This window comes from Rhinatrema bivittatum, chromosome 11, assembly GCF_901001135.1.
Source record: "Rhinatrema bivittatum chromosome 11, aRhiBiv1.1, whole genome shotgun sequence".
Taxonomy (NCBI): domain Eukaryota; kingdom Metazoa; phylum Chordata; class Amphibia; order Gymnophiona; family Rhinatrematidae; genus Rhinatrema; species Rhinatrema bivittatum.
In genome coordinates, this window is record NC_042625.1 from 60297774 (window position 1) to 60310061 (window position 12288).

At 43.2% G+C, this 12288-nt stretch overlaps 1 long non-coding RNA gene across 1 annotated transcript in view; it reads left to right on the forward strand.

The window, feature by feature from the left end:
* LOC115100652 overlaps window positions 1-11834 on the forward strand; it is a 30772-nt gene extending 18938 nt beyond the window's left edge. Inside the window, exons 3-4 of the long non-coding RNA XR_003859158.1 lie at window positions 11574-11610; window positions 11721-11834. This is a non-coding gene — a long non-coding RNA (uncharacterized LOC115100652). The remainder of the gene's footprint in view (window positions 1-11573; window positions 11611-11720) is intronic.
* Window positions 11835-12288: the final 454 nt, after the last annotated feature.

Below are 12288 nucleotides of genomic sequence, written 5' to 3' on the forward strand. Positions count from 1 at the left end.
TGCCATCTTAGGGATACTGACTCAGCTGACAAAACTGAGAAAAGAGGTGTCTTTGGACTGTTTATTTTTGCAAGAACAACTGGAGAATTTTGTTGTGAACTGAACTTAATGTATTTTTGGTTGCAGTAAATTTTGTTGAACCCCCCCCACCAGCGTGTCCAGGGTCTTCACTGGGAGAATCAGTGGTGCCCTAAAGCAGGGACATCCCAAATGTGAATACTATGGAGAAAGAAGTGAAAGACAGTGTGCAGGTCCCCACCTCTGTCATCCTAAGGCCCCAGAGGTTCAGTCCTCCTCCCCGCTAGAAAGAGCCCCAGGGCCTTCAGTGGACTGAGTGGTATGAGAGGACAAAGGCAGGGAGCTAGGAAGACCACACAGTGCCTCTGCATTCTGGGAGGTCCCTGAAGAGGGGGTTACATCTGGTTTTGCCTCACTGCATGTGTGTTGTAGTTTTGAATTTCCTAAGAAAAGTAGGGACTACATTTCCATGCATACATTAGGGCAAAAGCAGGACTGGATTAGCCTATTTGGATTGTCATGAGTGAGGTGGCTAAAGCATTTATTTCTTCTCACCCTCCTTTGCCTTCACTGGAAAACTCACCACTGCTTTGAGGTGAAGAATACTCAGCTACTGATTCACACAGCTTTTTTTATGGTCTCATAAATTTGGTTTTGTAAGCTGGGTGAGGGGGGAAAGATTTTTTGGAAGAGAGGGGATGACGAGTATTTATTTACATACATTCAAGTCTTGCCCAGCACTCACACCCGATATCTGTCCACTGCCACACCTCCCAAATCAGATGTATGATGTAGGCACTCATGGGCAGTCAGGAATTAGAGAGGGGGAGGGAACTCTGGATGGCCAGAGAAGCAGTGTCAGTGCATGGCCTTTAAAGCAAGTGGGAGCAGGTGACTCCCCAGCCAGCATTACTCTTTCACTCAGGTTTTATATACCTTCAAAATTTGACATCCTAGGCAGTTGCAAATGTTGACTGTGCTTAAATGCAGGCCTGGGGAGAACTAAGCCACATGTGAGATGATGGTTTTATAATAATACCGTATGCTTATTCACCTTTGAGTCTTCACTTTGTATAATGGGGCCAGAATTGGTCATCTTAACTGTCTATTTTGGATGGCAGAAATAATCTTGCTAAAAATCTGAGAGGATGGACAAACCACAACAGTAAGAGGTAAAACAAATATATATTATCTGGAAAGCACCAGCAGCATGCATAGCACTGCAAGATAAATCACATGCTAACATGAAGCTTGTTCCAAAGAGCTGATGAGCAGCGTGAGGAGCAGAAGGTTAAGTGACCTCCTTCAGGTCAAGAGCGAATGGTGGGGATGGGTGTACAGCAAGTTTGCTACCCTTTTTTTTTTTTTTTTTTTTTTATTGTCCCAGAAACCCTCCTCCTAGAACACTGCCACATCCAGCCAGTTGGATTTTCAGGATATCCTCAATGAATATGCATGAGGTAGATTTGCATACAATGGAGGCACTGCATGCAAATCCATCTCATGTACATTCATTGTGGTTTTCCTGAAAACCTGACTGGCTGGCTGTGTCGACGACTATATTGAGAACTTCTGAACTAGCCCATTCAGTAATGTGAAACAATCTCTCATGACAGCTCCCATGTACCACTGCTGCAGATGCCATCGAAATCCAAGGTGATTAGTGCCAAGTCCGATTTCTTTTAACTCTTAATTCATGGCACTCTGGAAGTTGCATTCCTGCACTTTCATGGCGACCTCCAGTCCTCTAGAGCAACAAACAGGTCTGGTTTTCAGGATATCCACAATGAATACGCATGAGCAATATTTGCTTGCCAGGTCTCCATTGTATGTAAGTATATCTCATGCGTATTCATTGTGAACATCCTGAAAACCAGGCCTGTTCAGGGTTTTTCAGGCAAGAGTTGACCATCCTGTTCTTTTGCTATTTTGAGACAGCAGTTATCAGTGTGCTTTAGGAAGTTCATTAGAAAAAACAAAACTAGCTTAGCATCACACTGGAGCATTGGATAATATCCTGACACTTTGGGGCTTCAAAAGTCCCAGTATGCCATCAGAGAGAGTCAAGAGAGATGCACTAGCCAAGGAAGAGTTTAAAAATAGAGCAGCTGCATTTGCTGTATACATTCAGTGAATGCCCAGCAGGTGGCACTGTGGACACTGCTAAGAGGAGAGAAGTAAGTTGTGCAGAATACTCGTGAAAAAGAAAATACGACATTCCAAGAAGAGGAACTCTATGCTCAGAAATATGTTTCCAGGGATTTCCTGTTTTCTTTCAGGTGCAGGGAAGAATCTGCTCACTGAAACACAAACTCACTGTTGAGGGTTGCCTGGGACTTTCCATCGGCAGCACTGCAGAGCTCCGAGCGCAGTGTTGTCTTTTCCAGTTCACTGAGTGGAAGAGTGAAGCACGATGCACTCACCTCCTAGGCAGTTGCCATGTGAACAGAGATGATGGCAAAAGTGGATGAATCACCTAAAGATGCGTGCGTAAGCAAGAAACTCGCTGTGTTACAGCAGCGCAGCACACAGGGATGGCAAGCAGGCCGACCACCCCTACTAACCCCATGCTCAAAGGGCCCCCGCTGATTTGGAGGAAAGCAGAGGCAGGACAGGGACTCTTTCGGTCCCCATGCAAGCCAGCAGGTTGCGCAGGGAGGCACAAACGACAGCTTCCCACGGGCAGCAGCTCCTGATCTGTGACCCGTCCCCTCTTAGACAAGCTCCCGCCTTCAGACACCCTTGCCCCTGGCCCTGCACCCTCTAGGGCCTGCTCCCACTGATCTTTTTTTCTCTCAGTACAAGGGTCTCTGCAGAAAGGAAATGTGATGCGATGATGGCTCATCAGACAGCACAGTAGCAATGAGTTAGCAAGTTGCTGCTATTGCAGTCACCATACTTTATCCTTGCCCTGTTTGCACAAGTGCCTTGTTATTTTTTTGTATGTTTAATTTTTTATTGATTTTTCAATAGCCAAGACACAATAGAAACAGTCCTTGTCAGCCTCTCTTTCTTTCTCACACTCTAGCATTTTCCTTCCTAAACTAAATAGACAAAAGAGCATCTGGCCTATCTGATTTGCCCAGGCATAACAATTATTCATCTCTACAATCCCTACCACTCCCTCAGAGATCCCCTGTACTTATCTCGTGCTTTCTTCAATTCAGATACTATCCTTGTCTCCACCACCTCCACTGGAAGGCTGTTCCATAAAGAAATATTTCATTACTTTGGAGTACACTCGCCTTTCACCCTCATCCCATGATCCCTTGTTTTAGAGTCTCCTTTCTATTGAAAGAGGCCCCCTCCTGTGAATTAATACTTTGGAGGTATTTATTTATTTATTTATTTAAATTCTTTTTTTTATACCGAAGTTTATGGTACAAGTCATATCGCATCGGTTTATATCAAACAAAAGAAACAGAGTAAACGAGGAATGAAGGAGATTATATTTATAACAGGGGATTGGTAGTGCAGAAATTGGAAACATATCAACAAATGTCTCTAGCATATCTCCTCTATCTCGCCTTTCCTTAAACATATTTAGACTGTTAAGTCTGTCCCCATATGCTTGAGAACAAAGACTGTTGACTATTTTAGTAGCCACCTTCTGAACCAACTCTATATATTTGGAAAGGTGCCATCTCCAAATAAGATCTTAGCCAGAACTTTTATAGGGACAATTTCACCTCCTTTTTTTCTGCTGTCCATTCTTCTCCCTACATACCCAAGCATCCTTCTGGCTTTTGCTGTTTCTTTATTCAACTGTTTGGCCACCTAAGTTATCTGGAATAAGTGGATATATCCTGGAATGCCCCTGTACCCACACACTTAGCTGATCAACCTTTTTTAACCAGATAAAAAGTTAGCCAGCTAAGTGACAGCCACTGACTGCACCCTGGCGTTCAAACCATGCCACTTATGTTAAGGGGCATTAAATATTGGGTCCTCAGTTTATTTATAAGTCACCTATGGGGAACTGTATCAAAGGCTTTAAATCCAAGTACATTACATCTAACTCTCTCTTTTGATCCAGCTCTCTGGTCACTCAGTCAAAGAAATTAGAAGCATAGAAATGTAATGGCAGAAAAACACCATATGGCCTAGCTAGTCTGCCCATCTGCCCAACTAATTTAGCTGTACATTTCCCATTACTCCCTCAGAGATCCTCTGTGAGAATCAAACTCGTCTGGCAAGACCCACAGATGCTAAAACCATGCTGCCTCGCATCTTGTAATCCATTGGATTCCAGAAACTCTCCTAACCTTCGTTTTAGCAGCAGTTCCATTAATTTACTCACCACCTAGTTGAGGTTCCCCCTTACTACCACATTTGTGAAGAGGAACCACATTTACCTGTGTCCAGTCCTCTGGAACAACTCCCAACTCTAAAGAAGCATTGAAAAGGTCAGCCAGCCCTTGGATGAATCCTCTCCGGTCCCATTGCTTTATCGATTTTTATTTTAGCTAGCTCTTTACGAACACCTCGTTTGAAGTCTTCTTCATTTCCAATCCTATTTGTGCCTCTTTTCTGTGGTCCTACTCCTGGCCCTTCCTCAACCAAACAGAAATATTTGTTAAGCAATTCTACTTTTTCCTTGACAGCCTCTAAGTATTCCTTCTCTTCACCTCTAAGTCTCACAATGTCACTTTTGCACTTTCTCCTATCACTGACACACATCTATAAAGTCTTGAGAGCTAGTTTGTTTTGATTTTTCATCTGAGATTATATGGTGACTTGTCCCACTAAACCATGAATTTCAGCTCTATCCCTGTTGCTGACAGTTAATGGATTCCTGAGGTGGAGGTGCCATGGGCCATCATATGCAGCCTTTCAGGATCCAGGGCCTGCGCAAGGGCATTAGACACCCTAGGCAAACCTTTAGCCTTGTGCTTCTTACCCCTCCATTAATTTTCAGGCTCTCCCCCAAGATTTTCATAATTAAAATCAGCAATCATGATGACCCCATCGCTACCCCATGCAGAACAATCTTCTAAAAACACTATAATTGAACATAGGGAAGACAATTTTCAAAATCCATTTATGTGAGTAAATACCATCCTTTAAGAGATAAAAGAGCTTTTTGAAAATGACCCTAAAAGCACCTAAAACTATATAAGTTCAAAGGAAAATATACTCATATTTTCCCTTTCAGACTCATTGCAAAACCTATTGGTAAATGTATCCTTCAGTTTGCACCAAAATGTACAGTTTGGAAAATTGGTCCCCATACTTTTAACTATTAAACTTTGCTTTGGATATACAGTATGCACATAATACAAATAGGTTTCAGAAATCATGTCATAGTGCCTGATGAACTATCATCTGTGATTCTTAGGAATTGCAAAAAAAAAAATTAAAAAAATTACATAGAATTCCATGCCACACTGGATGAAGGAGGTCTCTGAAATGATTGACTGGTTTGACTGGCTAGGCCCCTTACAACTCCACATCCAAAAAACCAAACAAACATTCTACTTCTTTTTGTAAACTGTGTCCCGGTCAGCTCTTAGGCACAGTCGCGTACAGAGAGGACCACGGACCATGCAAGGCTCCATGACCTCCCAGGGCTCCCTGCACGGGAAGAAAAGAATATCTTTTCAAGGCCCATAGGATTTTGTCTCTCTCTAGAGCTCTTCTGCACACCAGTCCAGTCACACACACAAAACAATCACTCTTCATTCCTACAGCTGCTTAAAATAAAGTCTTTACTGAACTGACGGCAGGAAAAGCAAAGTCCAATTGTACACTAGAGGTTAGTGCACCACACTGTACACAAAATCCAAAAATACAAACATATATCTCAGTCTCTTTCACACACTCCTTTCCACAATTTTAGGCTCTTTGGGACAGTTACCCTTCTGCCCTGGGACTTCCCAGTACCTTTTGGATGATGCTGATCTTTTACTTTCCTTTCTCTCTCTCTTCATAGGTGAGCTTCTAGCTGAATTGCTCGATCATCTAACACTCTTTGGACTTTTCCAGGCAGACCATTCTTCCTTAGGACTCCCTGGTACCCTCATCCATCAGATTCTGTGGAAATCTCTTTAAGAGCTCCTCAGACTGAAACTTTCTCAAGAACACATCTTCCAAACACTTTGGCCTCCCAGGAATTCCCACTCCTAGAATCCTGAAGTTCCTCTGCTTCTCTTCTCCCCAGACATTTCCTAAGTAGGGATAAGGCCCATCAAGTGTCCTCCACAAGGAGATATCTGCTCCCCTCAGCCCTGCATTAAGGGTGGTTCTTGACTCCTATAGTCCTGGACCCTCTCTCCCTGCATCCATGGGTTCTGGGGTTTTATTCAACCTTCAACCCCTCCTGGGGGGGGGGAGGGGTTTGCACATGGGCAGGGTCTAGATCAGTGAGGTCGAACTCCAGTTCTCGAGTACCACAAACAAGCCAGGTTTTCAGGATATCCACAATGAATATGCATGAGATAGATTTGCATTCAATGGAGGCAGTGCATGCAAATCTTTCTCATGCATATTCATCGAAGGGCGTGAAGGTGCACTGTTCAAAGTATAAGCTGAATAATGCAAAGGTAGGCAGTGATTCTTAGCATTGTCTGTTTGAATGTAAATAAAGTGAATATCACTTCAGAAAGGCTGGAATCAGCGTGTTTTCTGACTCCAGGAGAGTGAAGCCTGCTTGGCCATTTTTACATATGGGGTCAGGTCAGGGATTTTTTTTTCTAATGCTTGGCAGAGAAGAAAACCCAAGTCTCCACGGGAGGACTGTGAACAAAAGTTTGTATGTGTGGCCTGCCAGAAGCAAAAGGGTGTGGCTCAGGGAGTGCACTGAAGCAGAGCAGTGCTGCTAGGATTGCTGTATGCTGGAAGTTAGAAGTGCTGGCTCAAGGAAGAGCACAGGAGAGAAAAACAAAACTGAAACTGCCTTTAAATTAGTGCATAATCTGGGGCCTGGAAGGTCCTTACGCTTAGGGTGTTTTGCACACTGAGGGGCCGATGCAATACAGTGCGCTGAGTCCAGCGCACTATATAAACCGCAGTTGGACTAGGGTTGTAGAGGCGCTAACTAATCCCCTTATGCAATAAGGGGATTAGCGCCTCTACAATGCACATCCAACGCGGAGTGAAACTAATAGCGCTCATCATACGCAAATGCATGTGAATGAGGCTAGTAGCTATTCACTCCCTAATGCAAAAAAGAAAATGTGCATCTAGGACGCACATTTTAATGATCAGAAATTAACGCCTGCCCAGAGCAGACGTTAATTGCTGAGCGCTACTAAAACTAGTACAGAAAAGCAAAAAAAACTGCTTGTCTGTACTGCCTCCTACTTAATATCCTTGCCCATTGGTCCTTTTCACTGACATTTGTCTGTGAAAGGACCAGTCCTCTTTCAGGGCAGCCTTCTGAAAGGTGATTGGTCCCATGTCAGTGAAAGGACCAATCAGCAATTGGCCCCTACACTGTCACATGTCAGTGAAAGGACCAATCCCCTTTCAGAACAGCCTTCTGAAAGGAAATTGGTCCTTTCAGAACAGCCTTCTGAAAAGAGATTGGTCCTTTCACTGACATGTGACAGTAAAGGGACCAATCCAGAATAAGTGAAGGAGTGAATAAATTAATATTAAGTGCCCGACACTTTAATATTGATTTTATACACTCTTTCTGGTGCCGTAGTCATGTTGGGAGAATGGACACTGAATTTATCAGTGTCAATTTTCCTAACCCCTGCATGTGCGCTGGTTAGGAAAACAGGACGCTGATAAATTCAGCATCCGTTTTCTTAACTGGCAGACAGCCACTGACAGCTCGAACGCTAATTTAAATATTGCATCGCGCCCCCAGCAGAGGTGCCTGGGGGCGCATTATGAAAGCGGGCACTGAATACACAGCGCCGCTTTCAACACAAGGTTTTTGCATCGGCCCCTAACAAGGCAAGCTCTGTCTGGCGTTTAGGTCTGTGCTACATGGTGTAGTTAGTGCTGGTGAGTCAGAGGTTTTTTTGTTTTTTTTGTTCTTTTTTTCCTTTAAAAAGAAAAAAAGGAGAGAGAGAAAAACAGTTGAGCACTGGGGTTGGAATAGGGTGTGCCCCAAGCAGAAAGTGAAACTACTAGCAAGTGCCTGAGTAGTACTCCAGAAAACCTGGTCTGGATCCAGTGCGGGTACTGTAGTGCAGGCAAAAGAGAAGTGCGGCAGAGTGGAAGCATGCTGGAGGTTGATATGCATGCTAAGAGGCAGAGGTTGCTGGAGAGGCAGAGGCACCTGTCCTGGACTAAAGGGAGAAGCAGGAAGCAGAGCTTGCTCTCACTGCCTCCTGTGTAGAGGAGGGCGCGCCTTACTTGGGAATAGAGAGAAACGCTAGCAGTCACCCTGAGAGTGTTGCTGTAGATGCTCAGAGAAGAAGGACCCAGGCCTGATGCCAGGACCTTGGCCAAGAGGCCGAGTCACGATGCCTGGGTTAGGCCCAGGATGGGAGCTCCTCTTCGGATACTCTTCTTTCTTCGGCTCTTCAACACCAAATGACAGCGTTTGCTGGGGTCGCGCCACAGTTAGCTCTGGTGCTTGCACCCTGGCAAATGGCACCTATGTCTCCAGGAGAGGCAACTGTTAAACTATCCTGTCCAAACCACATTCACTGTCCAGAGGGAAGATAGTCTACAACCCTGTGTGTAAGCTGAATACTGCAAAGGTAGGCAGTGATTCTCAGCATTGTGTCTATTTCATTGTGAATACAGTGAAGATTACTTCAGAAAGGCTGGCGTCAGCGTTTTTTGACTCTAGGACAGTGAATCCTGCTCGGCCATCCTCACAAGGACATTCCATGAAACAAACAATCAGCAGATTGAAATCAATTCATAGAAAGTACTTTTTCACTCAGCACACTATCAAACTGTAGAATCTGTTGACGAGGATATCAAGGTGACTAGCATGGCAGGGTTTAAAAGAAGTTCCTGGAAGAAAAGTACATAACCTATTATTAGCCAGGTAGACTAAAGAAAGCTATTGCTATCTCTGGGAGTGAGTATAGGGGTGTGCATTCGTTTTTCACGAATTAGACAATGTCAATGATATTGTCTAATTCGTCATGGTTCGGTAGCACCAATATACAAAGCGATTTTTGCCGAAATTTCAGCAAAATTAGTATTTCGTGTTAGTGCACACTAACGGAGTTACTGCACACTGCATATCTTAGTGCGCAGTAATACCAATTAGTGCGCATTGTTTTTCTAGCTAATGAACTCCTCTGAATTGATACTTTTTAAATTTTTAAGTAGCATTTTTTTAGTGCGCATCAACATTGGTTAAGCGCACTACTACATAGTGCGCTGTAAGTTCTATTAGGGTGCACTAACTAACCTGTTAATGCGCATTAAGGCCCGTTAGTGCACATTATCTAATTCGGTGTACTGTGCACTAATGCGGAGATAGTGCACACTAACTGGTTGTTAGTGTGCAGTAAGGCCCATTAGTGCACACTAACGCACTTCGTCGAAAATTGCCGGAAAAAAAAACCAAACCAAAATTTTCCACAGAGCGCCCGAACCGAAGTCTGAACAGATATGTTTAAACGAAGCACATCTCTAGTGAGTAATAAGAATTAGATCTATTTTATGGGATCTGCCAGGTACTTGTGACCTGGATTGGCCATTGTCAGAGACAAGATACTGGGCTTGATGGACCTTGGTCTAACCCAGCAGGCAATTCCTATGTTCTTCGATATGAGAGGATTTGTTCTGGCACACCAGGCATCTGTGAGTAATTTTAGTACAAAAGGGAGCTTTCACGCAAGTGTTAGTTCCACTTCTCGTTCCATCAGGGTAGATAGAGACAGAACACCCCTAGGTTCAGTAAACAAAATCTGAAACACCAGCTGAAAAACCCTCAGAGGCCGATGCAATAAAGTGCGCTCAGACTAGCGCACAGGTTAACCCGCGGTTGAATGCACTAGATTAACACCTGATGCAATAAGGGGATTAGCGCATCCAAGACGCTCATCCAGCAGACACATGTAAATGCCATGTAGATGAGGCTATTAGCTATTACCCCCAATGCAAAAAAATCGTTGGTCGACCAAAGAGCCTACCCTGACTACCCTGACTCTCTAACGGTTGTTATTATCCTAAGCACTACGTTCCTTAGACTTTTCTTTCTAGCAGTCTATGCTTCCAGGTTTACCTCCCTTGTTGAATGTAACTTTGTTCTTCCTGTTACCTACGGTTTTTGTTACAGTTCCCCCTTTCGATGTAAACCGATCTGATATGGTCCCAACCATGAAGGTCGGTATAGAAAAGTGTTAAATAAATAAAATAAATAAATTTAATGCCAACCCCGGAGTGATGTTAAATCATACTGCAAGTCAAGAGCACATGAAAAAACAAAAAAAAATATTCTCTGTGGTTCTTGTGACTTATTATTGTTGCGATACTCCTTCTTGAGGTGCTTAAAATTAGGGGAAAAATGTAAGGGCTCGATTACAAAAAAAATTTCTGAGCACACAATGTACACACTGTAGACATGGGTGTATATTGTGCGTGTGAGTTACCTGCAGTAGGATAAAATGGATGCTCGTGCTGAGCGCCCATTTTCCTGGCCCATGTACAACCATTTCTCCTGGGTGCCCGATGTATTTGAGCGCCAGGGACACAATATTCTAGCTGAGCACGCAGCCGAGCACCTTTTTAACGTAACAGCTCATTTAAAATATAACACCGTGCGCGCATTGAAAAAACAGGCGCCCAGTTTTGATGCACGTTTTTACGCGTGTGAAATTGCATCGGCCTGCCAGCGTGGCTGCTAGTTCAGTTTGTAGTCCAAGCAGATTGTAAGCTCCAGGGGGCAGGGAAGCAACTTTTTTTTAAGGGACCTGTCACATGGAAAATGCAAATAAAGAAGAAAAAAAGTAAAATGCACATTATAAAACATAAGGCTCCAGTCTTCTAACTTCTATGCACTGTCCTTAGGTTTCAGTTCCTAAAATCTCTCCCTAGTGAGATCAGTCTGCTGCACTAGTGACTTTCTAAGCTGGCATGCTTAGACATGACCAATTGGATTTGAGGTTGCACAGCTCAGCAGCTTAGCAATGCTAAAAGTTGGCCGACTAACTGATGTGCAGCTTCTCTTAGTCATACCATAACTACCTCTCACAAGTAATAATACTTGCAGTTTGATAGTTGCTGAGGAGAGAACTGCACTGATTTCAGCACTGGAGCTCACAGGTGTGCACAGGAGGGCTGGATTCAGCATCAGGTGTGCACAGTGCCTGCTGCAAGCTTTGCTACCGTAACCCCCATGAGTAGAACACGAAAGGAAGAGCCTTTGAACTGTCACGGGGTCCAGAGTGGAAAACCTCCGCTTATCCTCCAATGGCAGTCACAAATGAAAGAGCACTTCTTCTCTGTATTGTGATGATTAATAATACAAGTGGCTTTCTCGGAGGCAGGAGTGAGAAGTAAGCGCCATTAGATTTGACTGAAAAATGATAAAATTCTGAAATACAATGTGTTAATTCACAGTAGTATAACCTTGACTCAAATTCAATAGAATTTATTTTTAAACAAGTAAAATTTCTCAATACTTTTTCCAGGAATACCTTTAACAACATCAAAGGAAATATTCAACAGGTAAATAGATTTCCTGTAACTTTCTTTCACTATTAATTACTTTCTTTTCCCTTTTCAGATTTTTCAAAGAACTTCAAATGTTAACTTTCCTTTTGTCTTTTATCTTGCAGATACAAGGATTCACCAACAGAAAAAATATCAGCTAAGTTTCAGTTCAGATAATGAACACAAACTTGTAATACAAATTTCTTAAACCAAGAATATGATTCTTTTCTCGACTTAGATAATAACCACCGCTATTATTAGCAACAGCAACATGGAATAGACTTAGTTTTTGGGTACTTGCCAGGTTCTTATGGCTTGGTTTGGCCTCTGTTGGAAACAGGATGCTGGGCTTGATGGACCCTTGGTCTGACCCAGTATGGCATGTTCTTATGTTCTTATGACCTATAGAGGAGCAATATCTCCTTTTTGATGCTGACTAGGGATGTGAATCGTTTTCCATATCGTCTTAACGATAGAAATCGTGTGGCAGGGCAAGAAAATCGTCTTAGGCACGATTTTTTAGTTAAAAAATCGTTAAAAATCGTTTTTTCCGATTAGTGCGCACTAACTGGGAGTTAGTGCGCACTAACTGAAAATGATACAATTTGACACTTTTCAGGTCAGTTAAGGTCAGTTTAGGAATGAATATGTATTCCTATTGGCTGCCCTCTTATTTATTCATGTTACCAAGTT